General features: G+C 35.6%; 1 pseudogene; it reads right to left on the bottom strand.

Moving 5' to 3' along the window:
* Positions 1-2,338: 2,338 nt before the first annotated feature.
* LOC128041088 (RNA-dependent RNA polymerase 1-like) lies at positions 2,339-9,219 on the bottom strand (annotated as a pseudogene).
* Positions 9,220-17,965: the final 8,746 nt, after the last annotated feature.

The following is a 17,965-nucleotide window of genomic DNA, read 5'->3' as shown; positions in this document are numbered from 1 at the left end:
ACCTCTGAATTGTTCAAATAGGTCATCAATCCTTGGTAGAGGATATTTATTCTTAATAGTTAGCATGTTCAACTGTCAGTAATCAATGCATAACTGAAATGTACCATCTTTTTTCTTCACGAGCAATACTGGTGCCCCCATGGCGAAATATTGGCCTAATAAAACCCCTATCTGACAATTCTTGCAACTGTACCTTCAACTCTTTAGGTTCTTTAGGTGCCATGTGGTAGGGAGCAATGGACACCGGTGCCATTCCTAGCAACAATTCAATACCGAATTCCACTTCCCAATCTGGAGGTAACCGTAGAAGTTCCTCGAAAAATAATCAAGAAATTCCCTTACTATAAAAATGCTATCAATTAAAGGATTAATGACGCTTGCATCTCGGACATAAGCCAAAAACACTTCACAATATCCTTTCTGTCACTAAAGTACCCTATTTAGTGCACAATCTAAATAGACTTGATGCTCAACCAACCAGTCTATCCCCAAAATTAGATCATATTCATTAAAAGGAAGTTCCATTAAGTCGACAAAAAGAATCTCTCATTGAACCTCTAAAGGACATCATTTATAAATTTTATTCACAAGTATTGAGGATCCTAAAGGACTTACTATAGTGACAATGTTTTCAGTTTTCTCTACCCTAATCCCCAATTTTACAGCTACATCACAAGCAATATATGAATAGGTAGATCATATATCAGTTAAGGCAAAGTAAGGTATCGAGTAAATAGTGAAGGTACCTGTAATGACTTTGGTGTCATTTTCTAGGTCACATAAACTTTTATGCTTAGCTTCCTAACCGTTCCCTTACTCAAGGCCCAATACTTCTAGGCCCAAATTTCGGGGCATTACAATTCTACCCCCTTAAAGAAATTTCGTCCTCAAAATTTCCAATTGTCATAACAATCGCACATCCTAGCCTACCATACTACGCTCTCGCTGTACACTCTGATCCTAATAATACAAGCACGCACCACACCATCTATCCATCAGAGTAGATGGATATCACACGCATATCATTTCTAGAATACACACAGAATAAATACAAACTCTAACAGCACGTTTGGTTCGCTGTATTGGAATAGAGGCGTAATGAAATAGAGGCGTAATGAAATAGAGGTGTAATGGAATAGAGGCGTAATAGCAAATCAATTGTTTGGTTGAATGTAATGGAATAGAGGCGTAATAGTAATCTTGTGTTTGGTTGAATGGAATAGAGGTGTAATAGCATAATGGAAAAAACTAAAATGACTAGAATACCCTTAGCATAAATTTGTTTGGGTAAATGATTATTGTTATTGTTATTTAAATTTTAATAAGATTATTAATATCAATAATAAATAATTTAATCATATTTAAACATAATAATTATTAAATATATTATAATTAAAATATATAATTTAATAAAATTCTTAATAATTAATATTCTTATATGAATTTACTCAAATCATAATATATGATACTATAAAAGATAATTTGAAATAATTAATATTAAATATATTTTAATTAAAATATATGATTTAATAAAATTCTTAATAATCAATATTCTTATGTGAATTTACTGAAATCATAATATATGATACTATAAAATATAATTTAACATAATTATTATTAAATATATTATAATTAAAATATATAATTTAATAAAATTTTAATAATTAATATTCTTATATGAATTTACTGAAATCATAATATATGATACTATAAAATATAATTTAACATAATTATTATTAAATATATTATAATTAAAATATATAATTTAATAAAATTCTTAATAATTAATATTCTTATATGAATTTACTCAAATCATAATATCATATACTATAAAAGATAATTTAACATAATTATTATTAAATATATTTTAATTAAAATATATGATTTAATAAAATTCTTAATAATTATAAGTAATAAAATTTCTTATATGAATTTTTATAATTTAAAATAATTATTATTACATATAATTTAATAATAATATATAATTTCAATTCTTGATAATAAATTTTCTTATATGAATTTATACAATTTAAAATAATTAATATTAAATGTAAATTAATAATGATATACACTGTAAGTGAAATGTTATGTCAGATTAGGAGCTAACTGTCTGTTATGTACAGTTTTTCCCATTTTTTATGTTCAAAGGATTTTAAATGATATATGCTGAATCTGCAGATCACAAGTTTCTTATTTTTACAACAGGTCCAAAACTTGCACAATCCAAACTAAACTGGATATATTTATACATTATATATATAACATTCAGTCTCGTTAGGAAACATGAGCTACCCATGTTTACTTACTTTAGTAAACATGAAACACATGCCAAAACACCTCAATGCAAATGCAATCCACGTTGAAAGCGATGTTCCAGAGACGACAAATCCAAAGCTTCCCGAAACAACTGCATTTTCTTTCTTGATCTGGACCAACTTGTCATAAACACACCAAGGAAAGCTCAAGAAATGATCCCTATTCATTCCCTCATTATACTGACCCCAATAACTTGGATGATATGTGACATAGTACCAAGCTGAGGCTTTTGCATATGCATCATCTATTTCTTCATCCAACTCACTTCTTTTTTCATTGAACCATGACCTAGCTTCCTTTCTCAATGATCTCACTGCCATGCTGATCGCTTCTGCATCTCTTTTCTTCGTAAAAGATCTCGACATTTTCATGATACCCCAATCGAGTATTTCACCTCCGCTTTGACCTCGCAATAGTCCATCAAATTCCCAATTTGTAATCGTATTTACTTTTGTAGAAGAAAGCATCGTCGATATAATCCTCAAAGCCTTCAACTTCCATGTCGGGATCATAAAACCTCTGCATCTTTTCCCGAGTTAAGAACTTAATCGAGCATTCATTGGGTGCAAGGTTCTTCACCTCTCGAAAAAGCTTTCCAATAACATTGTGTGATTGATAACTTGGCTTGTCTGGTTTCTCCATGAAATTCGGAAATTCTTTGACCCTCAAGTCTTGTGGTATTTCAGCTGGTACACCCGTTTTCGGAAAGTCAACTGCAATAGAAAACAACTTTGTCAGGTTCTCTATCAGCAAAAGCAGTATGAGCATTTGAAATTATTCCCAAATTGTCATTGACTATGTAGTTTGTGAAGTATTCTTCAATTTCCTACACCAACATGTAGCAATTATCAAAAATCTCATAATTATATCTACACAGCCCAACAAAATACAGTAAAGCAAACCCAATAGATATCAGTTCAAAAAAGGACGCAAGCACAAAGAATGGATTACAACATAATACAAATACAAATAATAAACTTGAGCCTGAGTAAAAATTTCACTAGTTTAGAGCCTTCGTAATGTGAACTTAAGTATCAAGAAACTTTTCAGCACATATTCCAAGCGGATTTATACAAAATACCCAACGAAAAATAATGTTGAAAACAACTCTCAAAATAACACACAGTTCAAGTCATTATAACTATTATACGAGTGCTAATTGACAGAATAAACTTGTAAGAATCTAGAAGAATGTTAAACCAATGACATCTTGGAACCGAAAAAAATGTTGGAGGGGGGAGAGAGCAAGAATCATGCATTTCAGCATCAAGAAACTATAACAAGAGAAGAGGATAATCAAAAGTCATAACTATTAGATAAATTCAAGTGGAATATAACTAAATACTTCAATACCTAAAAAGCTATTACCTCAATGGTAACTTCATGATCCAATTTGGTTGTTGGAGCGGGTGAATAATCCATAGCATCGATTTGCTTATATGGAATCAATTCGAGGTCCCAACAGAGAAAGTAAGTATCACCATCCGGATCGGCCCAGAGCATTCATTGGGATGAGGTCTAAAATTTGATTCTATTTAGTGTCAAGAAATCACCATGCATTGTGAAATATTACGAATACAATCAAGCCTACCATCTTGTTATTATGTGTAAAGACACTGAAAAACACCAGATAGCTTCCATAAATTGGGCAGGATTTAACACAAATATGCAAAAGAATACAAGTATAGCTAATCTGCAATTCAATAATACTCTGCTTGTAAAGGAAATGCTCAACAAGTTCCACCAAGATGAAAAGAAACATGCATTTTACTACTGCATAACAATCAATGATAAGTCCACCAATAAGGGACAAAAAAGAAGAAGCTAGAATCATACACTAAAACGATAGGAACAAAATAAAAGGCAGCTTTTGCAAAGTATAATGAAGAACAAACACTTTCTCAAAGTAGCAAGAAAACGTAGAGTATGCCCTTTACGTACCTGGTTCCTTTCTATGGAAAACAACACAATCGACCATATGGTGCAAATCAGGCACATTGACAGCCCTTAATACACGTACATCGCCTGGGTGCAAGTAGGGGTTTTTGGCAACAATTACCTTACCCTGAACAATATCACGTTGGTTAGATCTAGAGCCAGAAAACTGCACAAAAACTTGGCCATAATTCAAGGTTCTAGTTTCATCCAGACATCCCATCATAGACCTTCCTTTTTGAACAAAAATCTTGGCTTTAGTCCGTAACTCCAGCAACTTCGAAGCTCAAAAAGTTGAAGATAAACATGCAATCGGAGAAACTAACCTGTAATGAGCAAATCGGGGAAGAGTGCAATGAAGAAGAACCTGTAATCAAAAAAGGGGAAACTGATTAGGTTAACACTGCAATAATTGATGAAGAAGTCAATGCACTAACAAGGCAGTAACCTTTACCTTTCAAGAGCAAAGAATCGAAACCCACCAATTGAGAGCAATCGAAAGAGTGATGAGAGAAAAAAGAAAAGAAAAAGGTCGACTGGTTGAGAAGGCCAATCGAAGGAGTGACAGAGAGAAAAAGAAAAGAAAGAGTGACTGGTTGTAAAGAAAAACAAAAGAAAAGGTTGAGAGACAGAGGGAGCAAATCGATCGAAACTTGAGCAAATGGGCAGAAGGTAGAAGGAAGGAAGAGGAGACGCAATGGGGAAGCCAATCGGGAGGGTAAAACAGGGAGGGCAAACGATGCAGCACCTAATCTGAGCAAATGGGATGTATTACAAATCGGTGGATTTCACCGATTAGGTTAGTATTGTGTTACAAGCGTAATAGCATTACCATGAACCAAACAACGGAATAGAGGTGTCTTAAGTGGGGCCCACTGATTAGTATGCCAATACACCCAACCAAACATGCTGTAAGTTTAAGTGTAGCAATACAGTCTAATGTCTAAAAAATCACAGTATCTCTATCTACTGCTTTTCAATGAAAACAAACAACAGTTTCAGAAACTTACGAATTCGGCGCCGGAGACTCGGTGTGCCACACTTTTCAGAAGAAGTATCTCAAAACACTTCACATATTGAAAAACAACCTTTTGAAATCCAAAAATTTGAAAACCCATTCCACAGCCGAGTTTTGTAACTTGGCTCTGATACCACTAAATGTAACACCCCAAATTCGGCCTAGAAGTTAGGCCCAAATCTGGCGTGTCACATTGAAGTGTTTTTCAAAAACCATGTTTTCATTAAAAACCCTTCTTGAAATTTCAAGCTTCTTGCCATTTAAAACTTATATAAAACCTCAGTTTGTGTTTGTTTATTTTCAATTGAGGTTTATTAGAAAGTTATTACCTTCAAAACCTTATTGTTGCGGAAGCTTAATTTAAAGCAAATGATTTACAAAAACGTGATATTTAAAAATTGAGGTGTAGAAAACGTAGTGTTAGAAAATAGTTATTGTTTTGGAAAATCGTGTTCTACTTTTAGCAGATATAAATAACAACCACATCAATTCCTAAATTTAAAATCCAGAAATTATAAAGGTCTTATTACAAGCCGAATCTAAATCAAATTGCTTAAGTAAATGAGCAAAACAGAATAAAACATGTGCAGTTGTGTGGCCCTCTCCGAGTCCCTCGCAGCTCCGAACTGTCTAACGTTGGGAATTACCTGAAAGGTTAAAAATAGGGTGAGTTTACGAAAACTCAGTGTGTAATCCCCTTATTAAAGAAACAAAATAAGTCTAGGCCTAAGCCCTTTAACAGTAACAGTAGCAGTGTAGGCCTTAGCCTGTTACGGTAACGGTGGCAAATGGCCTTAGCCCCCATTAGCCTCGTTTGGGCCTGATCCCATATCAGATGGCACATATCACATATATCTGGGCCTAAGCCCATCTCAATATCAGAATCAGTATATGCAATGCATAAATAACCATACCAACCCTGCACTCCATCTCCTGTCCAGCCCTACACTCCTCTGGGGATTTAATCGACCCACCCATCCCTACACTCCTTATGTAGCACCGGTTACGACACTAACCAATATTACAGAAGAGCTGCCAATCACATAATCGACTTATAGCCATCGATGGGTCCACAGTCGTCTTATGCAACTTGTGTGACCCTCACATATCAATCACTTCCTCCAATTCAAGATCCCAACCTCATGTAGTATGTCGTGTATGCAGTATGCCATGCTCAGAATCAGTCATATCATTCACATTTAAGTCAATCAAACCATAGCACAAATCAGTCATTTACCCTCGAGGGGCAAAATAGTCATTTACCCTCTAGGGGCATTACGATCATTTTACCTTATAGGGGTATTACGATCATTTAACAACCTTTCTGAAGGTCTACAGTCACCTTAAGCAACACAAATAACCTAAATGGGCATAACGGTGTAGATGCACCCAAGGCTCATATTTGGCCCAAGTGGGCCCACACATTCGTGTAGCCCATTTAGCCCAAATTCAGTCACGACTATGCGAACTACATAGCCCAGTCCAGTATTTGCCACTTAACGTGGATTTTATCTATGTGGGGCCCATGAGCCCATTGGGCCCACACGACCTATTTTAGCCAAACGAGGCCCATAACGGCCAAAGAGCACGAGAACACTCGTGGTGGCCTCTACAGTCTATTGCCCATAACTGTGGGCTCGGTTCACCACTCGAGCATTTGCACGCCCATATGTCCTCAACCGCCGAATCTCTGAATTTTCAGCTTTTCAAATTTTGCCAAGTTACAGTCAGATCAGGGTGTATACACACCTTTATCCCGCGTTTGACGGTCACAAAATCAGGTGTATGGTTACACACCTGTTTAAGCAACCGTTCCAAGTTTCTCAAGCGCCCAACCCATATTCATTCCACATACAGTCAATCTTTCATATAATATTGTTTAAAGCACTTAATCCCCAAACAATAATCACTACCAACCTTGATTGAGTACCACGCGATCTACTCCTTTTAGATCACTGACTAAGAACAATCGTATGTCTCTTACCGATTTACTTAATCGATTAATAGAAGGACGGACCTTGACGGCCTGGTAACCCTTGCACCCCTTCACTTCTTGGGAACACCTAACCCATCAATCACCACATCAAGAGGAAGGGATCACCATTCGGCCATCAAAGAACATGAAGGAAAGAAATATTCGGCTTTTAGTGAAAAGATAGAAGGAAACAGATTCGCACACATATCATAGTAATAGAGAACAAGAGATGGAACTTTTGAATACATACCGATTTGTCAGGATCGCTTGCAAATATCAACTCAATATACCACCGGCAGAGTATGGAAACAATCAGGATTTAGAGAGAAAATAACCAGAGTATGCAACCACCCCAAGGATTAGCAGAAGAAGAAACTCAGTTTAAAGACAATAAAGAAGTCGAAAAATAGAAAAAGAGAGGATGGTATGGTGAGTTCGGCCAACAAAAACTAATCAATGAAACCAAAGATGTGAGCAAGACATTTGGCCAAGGCTAACTGAAATGGGAAGAGAAGGGAAAGGAAATGGAGAGAAAAAGATGAGTAGAGATTCGACTGACAGTGTGAAGTGATTGAAGAAAACAAAAGGGGTATTTGGCTAATAGAGAAAAGAAACCAAATTGCTCAAAGTACTCGAATGGTAAAAGAAAGTTCGACTTTCACACAATAGACCAAAAGAGCAACTTACGCTGCACCAAAAGCAAAGAAGAGAGTTTTCGAAAATGCAGTATTTGGCCACTAAACAAATGAAAAGAATACCAACACTCAAGAAATGACCAAAACCAAATACTCTATTTTTCCCTTAGCAAATTCGGCAACAACCTTCAACAACTCAAACTCCCCTTTTTCCTCCTAAAATCTCTCCCCCAATCCTCCACATATCACTCCAACACCACATCAACCAGAATTTTACTGCAACAGAACCACTAGTCGAACCAAGCTGCAAAATTAATACCGCATTACGCAACCTAGGGCTTGAACCTCAGACCTCACAATTACACAACACGCCACCTTGCCACTACACCACAGGCTCCTTTTTGTGTCACATTTTATCTTCAATTAATAAAAAGGTCTAAAGGCCAAAGTCCGGGTTCCTTTAAAAGAAAACCAAAATAAATTGCAAGAGCCAAGACTTGAACCTAGGCTCCCTTGCAACCTTATTGACGCCACAACCACTAGACCACATGCTTCCTTGTGTCATTTTTTTAACACAATAATTTAAAAGGCCTACAACTAAGCATCCAGGGTTTTTTCCACTTAAAACCAATATTTTTGCTAAAGCCCAGGTTTGAACCCAAGACTTTTCCAACTCCTCTCAGGACCCTTAACCACTAAAGCAAACATACTTTTGTGTCATTTCCTAGCTCACATAGACTTTTATGCTCAGCTTTCTAACCGTTCCCTTGCTCAAGGCCCAATACTTCTAAGCCTAAATTCTGGGGCGTTACACATACCTTAGGCCTCCTTGAAAACGGAAACTCTTCTCCTGGTCAGATGCCACCATACTAGGTGCATAGCAGCTCAACCTCAAAAATTCTGCCTCATACTTAGAAACAATTCTATAAGCTTGTTTCAGATCAGTAAATTCCAATCGTCGGGCCTCTACATAATGAGGACCCACAAACTTACCCTGGAAGGCCTCTTGAAAGTAAGCCTAATCAATATGCTCTGGCAGCATACCCCTAACCAGTGATTGCATGCCTCATCCCTTAACAAGGATATAATACCCTTAAGTTTTTGCTTAGGAGTGTAGTCCAAATCATCCAAATACATTCGATGGTCTCCATATAGTTCTCAGCTACAGTAGGAGTAGTTCCAGCAATACCCCTAAATAATTCTACCCCACTAGAGCGGAGCCTATTAGGAATCGTCCCATGACTGACACCACCCATTGAGGCTGCAACAACCCAATTTAAAGCACTTGATATAGCCTGTGTTACAAGATCATCCTCATCGTAATTATCCTGATTATCCATATTCCCACCCTCAATAGTGGGTTTACTATGATACTCGTTCTGTTCATTATTCTGTACTAGTTCTTAAGACGCAGTCGACCCAACTAGAGCCCTTAGAGGTCACCTTCTGCGACCCCTCCTACCACGAGTTATCATTCCATGAGTATTCATTTTGATATTTTATGGATCTACAATACGTAAGAATATTTTTAGTTCTTTCTTAAATATTTTAGCACACCCTCAATCCAAAATTCTTTTATTAAAAATTTTATGCAGGAGTCTCCACTATCATACTAAAGATTTATTACTATTTCTATGGACATAGCATCAGACCTTCGGACTTCGTCATTTCCAACAAAATACTTTTCAAAATACTATGGTTTATTTTTCCCAAAAATGCCATTTTCATGTATGCATGCATGCAGACTTGTTTTGAAAAGATTTAAAAATGCAGTCTGAGGTTTTGAACCAAGACTCTAATACCACTAAATGTAATCTCCCAATCACAGCCTAGATGTTATGGCCAAATTGTAAAAGTCACATGGAACACCTAAACGACGAATCTACCCTATCGATGGTTGAAAACCTTAAATGCACTTTCCTTTTAAAAAACCGCGGTTACCTTTGTTATTTAGAGAAAAACGTTCATTATTAAAAATCCAATCTTTATTAAGTCAGGTTCGTAGCACTGGTGTGGTTTTTGGAAAAACTCATTGCACATCGTTTTTTTTTGAAAAATAACTTGGATTATCTTGATTGTAGCAGAAAAACTGATTAAACCCAATGATTAATTAAGTCAAGGAACATGCTTAATCCAATTTCAGTACATAATAATAAATCATTCTCATATGTGAAGCTATGCATGCATGAAAAATCCCCAAAATAGAAATAATCCAAAACCATAGTTCAAATCTCTTTATAGTCCGAAAACCAAATAAACTTAGGAAATTTTAAATAAAACAAAAACAAAAACAATTGTTTGAAATTGAGTCCAAAGTCCACTCTAGTCCTAATTTCTTTCGTTACCTGAGTAGTTTGAAGTAATGGGGTGAGCTAACTAGCTCAGTGTGAGTCTAAACAACAAGGCGTTTAGCATACATTTAAGCATTCACACGTAGAACAATAAATCGCAATAAAACAACATTAATAACAATGTAATGAGTCATGATCATATTATAATGTAAATTGAATTTCCTACCCCAACCATCTGCTACACACCTAGAGTTCCCAGAACCCGTTTACCAAACTCCAACAAATGTGAGCAAAACTCGATGTAGTAAAACCACCGATTGAATATAATTGCAGAAAATCTACCAAATAACGAATAATTTCGATAAAATTGCCAAAACTCCTCGAATCCCTAGTGCAGTGCACTGACTACAAATAAATGCAGACTTAATATGCTGCCGAATCTCCACAGAACTCTTTTGTCAACCACAATAATAACCACCCCAATGCACATGCAATATGTCATACAATCTCATACGTAGTCACAAATAAATACTTTCACAACTTATTGGCATGTTCAACATGCCCTCGCATAATCAAATACTTTTAGTGAATAGGATCATTGATCCAACTTTCAATTTACCATTAAGGTGGTATCATTCAACAAATCACAATTTCATGTGTTCTTACAAACTTTTCTGTGTGCATGTATAATAGTCTTTCGAACATTACATAGAAAATTACTAGTACGAATATATCATGCATAAGCCTTATTTTCATTCAGAATCATGCTATACACACAACCAATCATACATCACATTAACTAACCATTCACAACAATATCAAGTATGCAATCATTAAGTAAACTAGCAACTTTGCTAACATGCCAAATAGTAAGGGCTCGAAACGTACCTGGTTCGACCACTTACAAATTTATTTACTTAGATAATTAGCCAATCCCTATAAGCAAGCTAAATCATCAATTATATCATTAAAATAATTATTAACAATCAAGTTTTTAAGTTAGAACCTACACCTTATTTTATGCTCTTCCGCAACACACTTGAAAATCTTGCAGTTTTTCTATTAAGCTTTAAAATTAACATAAATTAAAAGTCATAATTTAACTCAATAAATATGCCTCTTAAACAGCCCCCAAACACCCACTTATGGGTTCAATCCAACCATTACAATTATAACTAGTTTTTAGATCCAAACTAGTTAGGTTTCTTACACTGATTTATTGAATCCTACGCGCGAACATCTTTCAACCTCACTGTTAATTTGGGGCGTTTAAATCAGTACCTTACACATTTAAATATAGTAAAATCAGTAGCTAAACCATGTTTAACTTAGGTGCGCGCACCACCACCGACGGTGGCTAAATTGGGGTTGATTTAAAAAGACTTTTAAAAAAACTTGGAAGGCTGGAAAAATACCTTTTAAAACTTTAAAAATCACCCAAATTCCAAATATGGAAGTTTTTGTTTTTAACTCACAAGATTCATTAAGAAATTGAGGAAAAATAAGAACTTACAGAAACTAGGTGATAGGGGCAGCAATGGCACTTATTGGCAACAATGGGAATCGTTCTTTGAGATTAAAAAATTTCAGATTTGGGGCTGGAAAATTAAGGGAAAAATGAAAGCAACATTGAGGAGAAGATGGTGCAAGATCTTGTGGAAAAATGAAAAGGAAAAGATGGTAGACCAAGAAGCTATGGGCGGCGAGAGCAATAGGGAAGAGAGAAAAAAATTGAAAAGAGAGGAGGAGAGGAGGAAGAGAGGGACAACTAGGGTGAGGACAATGGGATTAAAGTTTGATCAATTTGTTTAAAAATAATATTTACACCTAGGTCTAAAATACCTGCATCTAACCGTTTAAGCAATTCCTTTTTTACCACCTCCTTCATAGTTGGATTATGTTTACGTAGAGTATCTACCACAAGTATTTTTCCTTCTTTTAATCTAATCTTGTGTTGAAAAAAACAGGATTGATTCCTTTAATATCAATAATTGTCCATCCTATCACTTTTTTATGCATTTTTCATGACATTTAATTAGGCCTCTTCTTGTTTTACGTCTAAACTTTTGACAATAATTACTGGTAAAGTATTCATTTCCCCAGATATCCATACTTTAAATGGTTGGGCAATGGCTTTAGTTCTAATTCTGGGGGGTTTGACAATAGATGGCACCATTTTCACTGAGTTTGGGATAATTTGCTATGACTATTCCTTATTTTATCTCCACTAGTCTAATTGAGTTACCATGTGATGGTTCTCTTGTTCCGCACTATCCCCTTCTTTTGTTTTGTAACCCATCGATTCTTTCATGTTGAAGTAATTATTTATTAATGAAAAGTACAAATTCCTAATAAAGAAAGAGGCATTCAATTTTCCTAAATTCATCTACTCCTAATCTTACTAGATTACTATTGAATATTAGTCCTCATCTTCTTGAAATCCTTTTTTTCTCTTTTTTTTGTTTCGTTTGTATAAGAACAAATTGCTTGAATAAATCATCATTAAGTAATTTCCTTAGAGGATTCATGGTTTTATACATTCGCTCAATGGGTACTCCTGCCCTTTTACATAATTTTGTAATTAGATGAGGGAAAAATATTCCCTTTCCTAAATTCCTCGTACAATCAACCATGTTCTTATATATCCATGTTCCAATACATATTTGTTTGTTTTGGAGGATCCCATATGTTATGATAGCTTGAATTGGACTAATCTTGGACATCTTTGTTATAGGCCATATTCTCGAACATATGAATTTCATCCACATCTTGGCTTTTGGTGTCATTAGCTGTTGATTGAATGTTTCAAGTATTACTGTTTCCATTCGATATGTCCACATCTCTTTCCCTTCGGTTAGGAATCTCAATATTTCCTCTGTATCAATGTTTTTGAATTCCTTCAAATCTATTTTATAGAGATAATAGCGATAATAATGTGGTGCATCATAAATTTGGAAAATACTCATCTCAGTTACCGGGACCCTTTTGACCTTCACAAAGGAGTGCATCTCATAGAACTGTCTAGCTGCTTCCCTTTGTTTTAGTGCTAGATAAAAATCTTGCACCACAAGAATTATTAGGGATTTTTCGGCTAGCGAACAAAATTTCTTCCATTCCCTTTTAGTTGCATTTTCCCATATTCCTTTGCAATTCCTCATTAGAGGGTGAAACCCCTGCTCTTGAATAAAGGTATATGACTGTAGTTGTTGCAGGTACTTATCCATGTCACCTTCTTGAAACTCAATAGCTAGGCTTGAGGCGCTTGCACTGAAACTGGCCATTTGATAATTTATTCTTCTTATGCCTACAATTTAACCTTTGTTAATGATAAAAGAGGGTATCCAATAATTTAATCTTTGTTAATCATAAAATAATGTGGCCGTGTGTCCTATTTGTAGGTTAGAAAGAAAGAATAAATTATTCAAGAGTTATAGTCTAGTTCTACTAAATAAGCAGTTAAAGAACAATAATCCTAATATAATAAAACTACAAAAAAGTCAATAGTTAGGTTAGTTTGGGCAATAGAATTACATAGTGGTGTCAAGACATCCCTGGTTTATGTCGCGACGTCGAGGGCAAGTTCCAGAATAAAAAGTTTGTTCCTTGTCGCGACATTCTGGAATGGTGTTGCGACATGACGACCATGTTTCTCTTTATTTCGTAAAATCAATACTTGGGTCACCTTATTCATTATCATTCTTCATGTTTGTTGGTTTCCCGTTGATTCCTTGGAAATCCCAAAGAGTGCTACATTGCAAGGTTTGTTCATCCACTACAGTATTAATAGTTCCTCCAAATAATATTTTACTCATTGGCCATTAACAAGAAAAGGTTGACCCCCTTTTCCGATTAACTTTATTGTCCCATGAGGAGTTACCTGATGTATCGTATATGGACCTTTCCATCTTGATTTAAGCTTTCCAGGGAATAATTTTAACCTTGAGTTGAATAGCAACATTTTCTATCCTGGCGAAAGATCTTTGGATTGTGTTGAAGTTTACTCCTCTCCTTGTACATTTTAGTATTTTTGTAAGCCATAAATCAGAATTCTTCTAATTCTTGGAGTTGGGATAGACTTTCTTTTTTAGCTAATTTTGGATCCAGATTTAACTCTTTGATTGCCCAGCATGCCTTCCTGTCGAATTCTATTGGTAATTGAAAATTCTTACATAAACTAACTTATATGGGGACATGCCTAAGGAAGTCTTATATGTTGTTCTGTAGGCCCACAATGCATCGTTTAGCTTGACTGCCAATATTTTTGACTTGGATTTACTATTTTCTCCAAAATTTGCTTTCTTTTCCAATTAGATACTTCTTGTTGTGCATTAGCCTGTCGGTGATATGTTGTTGTCATCCTATGTCTTATGATGTATGTAGCCAATGCTACTTCAAACTTCTTGCTACAGAAATGAGATCCTTCGTCACTAACCAGCGCTCGTGGTGTACCAAACCTGGCGAATATGTTTTTCCTTAGGAATCTCACTATTGATTTTGTATCATTAGTAGGTAGTGCGATAGCATTGACCCATTTTGAAACATAATCTACAACCAAGAGGATATATTGATTCCTGAAAGAACTCAAAAAAGGTCCCATGAAATCAATCCCTGAAACATCAAACACTTCAACCTTGATTATCCCTATTTGAGGCATTTTGTCCCTTTTAGATATATTCCAAATTCTCTGACACCTATCACATCTTTGTATGAATTCATAAGCGTCTCTATTCATTGTTGGCCAATAAAACCCCGATTATAATACTTTTTGAGCTGTCCTTTTCCCACCAGAATGCCCTTTACAAGGAGATGCGTGATAGCCTTGTAAAATATCTTGTATCTCTTCCTCTACTACACAGCGCCAGACTAATTGATCCGCGCATTGTCAAGACACATATGGTTCCTCCCAAACATAATTTTTTTTAATTCATGGGTTATCCACTGTTTCTGTTGCCAGGATGCTTGTGCTAGGAAGACCCCCATGCGATGTAATTAACATAATTTGCATACCATGGTGTTAGATGCTTACCTGGTCTTGATTGATTAATGTCTACTTTGAATAATTGTTCATCTGCAAAGGTCTCATTAATTTTTTCAATATCTTCCTTTTGTAAATTGTTTTCAGTTTTGGATAAATGATCTGCAATTAGATTCTCAGTCCCCTTCTTGTCCATTATCCATAAATCAAATTCTTGAAGTAATAAAACTCGTCTCATTAGCCTGGCTTTTGTTTCTTTTTTCTTCATAACGTATTTTAGTGCAGAGTGATAAGTATACACATATACTCGATTCACCATTAAGTAGGGTCAAAATTTTTCACAAGCGAACACTACTGCCAGCATCTCTTTTTTAGTTGTAGTATAGTTGCAGCGTGCTGAATTTAGTTTTTGCTAGCATAATGAATAACCCCAAATAGATTATTCCACTTTTGTCCCAAAACTACACCTATTGCATAATCACTAGCATTACACATAATTATAACAGGTTCGACCAATTCGAGGTGATGACTATAGGAGTAGATACGAGTTTTTCTTTTATTACCTTAAAGGCTTTGATGTAGCTTTGGTCAATTTGTTTAAAAATAATATTTGTAACTAGGTTTAAAAGGGCATGGACGATACGCACATTAAAAAATAATAGATTTTGCAAAATTTAATTATTTTGCAAGGGAAAAGATTTGAACTTGGGACCATCATTTAATTCCATGCTTTTCCATTTATCAATAAACCACTAGGCTATTTCCTTATTTTTGAAATAATTTTGCACTCTCATTAATCTAAAATTTGGGATGTTACAGTCCCGATGGACTTACCTCATGTTTATTGTCCTGACAGACTATCTCTGTTTCGTGTTTACTGTCCTGGAGGACTATCTTTGTTTTGTGTTTATTGTCCCAACAAACTATCTGTATGGATTCGATGGAGTCTTTCATCCATGGTGTTACACCTATTCGCCATCCTAGTGTACTATCAATTGCTGCCATGGCGTATTTCATCCATGGTCTTACTCATTATACCTAGCTGCCATAGCGTGTTTCATCTATGGTCTTACACTGTTTAGCTTATACCTTATACCTTGCTGCCATGGCGTCTTTCATTCATGGTCTTACATCATTTACCGTCATCATGATGTTGTCCCGAAGGACTATTCGATACTTTCGTCAAGATAAATACGATTCCATAATTTCATCTCCCGAATTCTCTTCCCATTACCTCCTTTACTCTACCTAGATGCTCAAACACTGCAGTGTTCCCTCTGCGAGGCCTAGAGCTTCGTCCAAGGCGGTAACTAATAGGGTCACTCCCCATTCCCATCCTAACTTCACCTATCCTTTAAGGTTTTCCTATAGTCATGCAATGCATGCTCAGGTCATCATGCTTCATGCTTATGCAACCATAACATACTCAGACAATATAGACCAAAGCTTAATCCTTCTCTCGAACACCAGAGCTTCCACTCTTCAGGCAATAGTTTACAACAAAAAACCACAGGTTAAACTTACGCTATATCTCAAAACCTTAGGCTTTCATAAGCATGCAAAACCCTTAAAATTATTCTAATGTCCATGACTTAATGTTACGTACACAGAAGGGTTAAGAGCCTTACCCGCTTGTTGGTTTCCCTACTTTTCCATCTCCATTATCACAAAGTCTGTTCCATGCAAGACGTTCCATGGCTACTCATTCTTCTAGCTACCGAAGAAGATGAAGAACGAGAAAAAAATGGACAAGGTTAGGAAGAAAATCATCCTTAGGAGCCATCTCCTAGCTATTTATAGCCCTTCCCGCGTTCTCACCAACCTTATGAGAATCATTCATTAGGGAACTAGTTGGTTCCATTCTAACCGAACTAAAATTGGATCTCAACCATGCCCAATTTGGTTTCCAGCTTTCCTATTTCTCTCAATATAGGCCGCCAGCTTGCGATCTCTTTCAATTTAGGCCTCTCATCAATTCAAGTTTCTAGGTTATTAGGAATCCGGGTGTTACAAATCTGGTCTCCCATGTTTATCTTCTAATCCTGCAAAATAGCATGCAACAGAATGACATGATCATGGGTAACTTCCCTAATGTGTTAGATAGGGAAAAATTTAGCATGGATAAAATACATCTATATTTTAGCCTCCAAAATCATAATTGGCTGCTAGAATCTTAAAGGTTCCTTGGTTATTGCCCTCCGAACCCAGGTACCTCTACCTTCAGTTAAGAAATTTATAATTTCTACATCATTCACCTCATCATCTTGTAAATTTTCATAAAAAATGAGTGATAGTGAGGTTTATGAATTGCCTCAATTGCAACTAAAGAGGCATCTAGGAAAATGCCTCTCACGAAGACTTTTTTGTCTTGTACCTTAGGGAAATTCACATAGAATTCCTACACAATCGAGATAATGTTTTAAGATGTTGTCGGCAAAAGGTATTCCACTTTAGGCGTTCAACCCTGGTTATGACTGGGTTGTGAAATAGTTGCATGGCAAAATTTGTAACCTCTAAAACCAAGCCTAGCCATTATGGCCCAATCTGAGCGATTACATGGGCCTTGAAGATAGCCAAACTGATTTTTACCTGAAAATTCACTTACCTTTTGAAAACATTTGATTTTGTAAAACATCTTGTACTTTTCATTTTAGAGTTATGTGTTCCTTTGTAATTAAAAATTATTTAAAATGTAAATTAGTTTTTAAAACCCATATTTGCAGCGGCTAATAATCACTAAAACATTTCTTTGATCATTTTAGAAATCACAGAAAAACAATTCATGCATAATACCTTATTATATCAAAATAGTGTCCTTCA

This window comes from Gossypium raimondii, chromosome 5, assembly GCF_025698545.1.
Source record: "Gossypium raimondii isolate GPD5lz chromosome 5, ASM2569854v1, whole genome shotgun sequence".
Classification (NCBI taxonomy): Eukaryota; Viridiplantae; Streptophyta; class Magnoliopsida; order Malvales; family Malvaceae; genus Gossypium; species Gossypium raimondii.
This window is presented reverse-complemented; position numbering and strand designations above follow the sequence as displayed.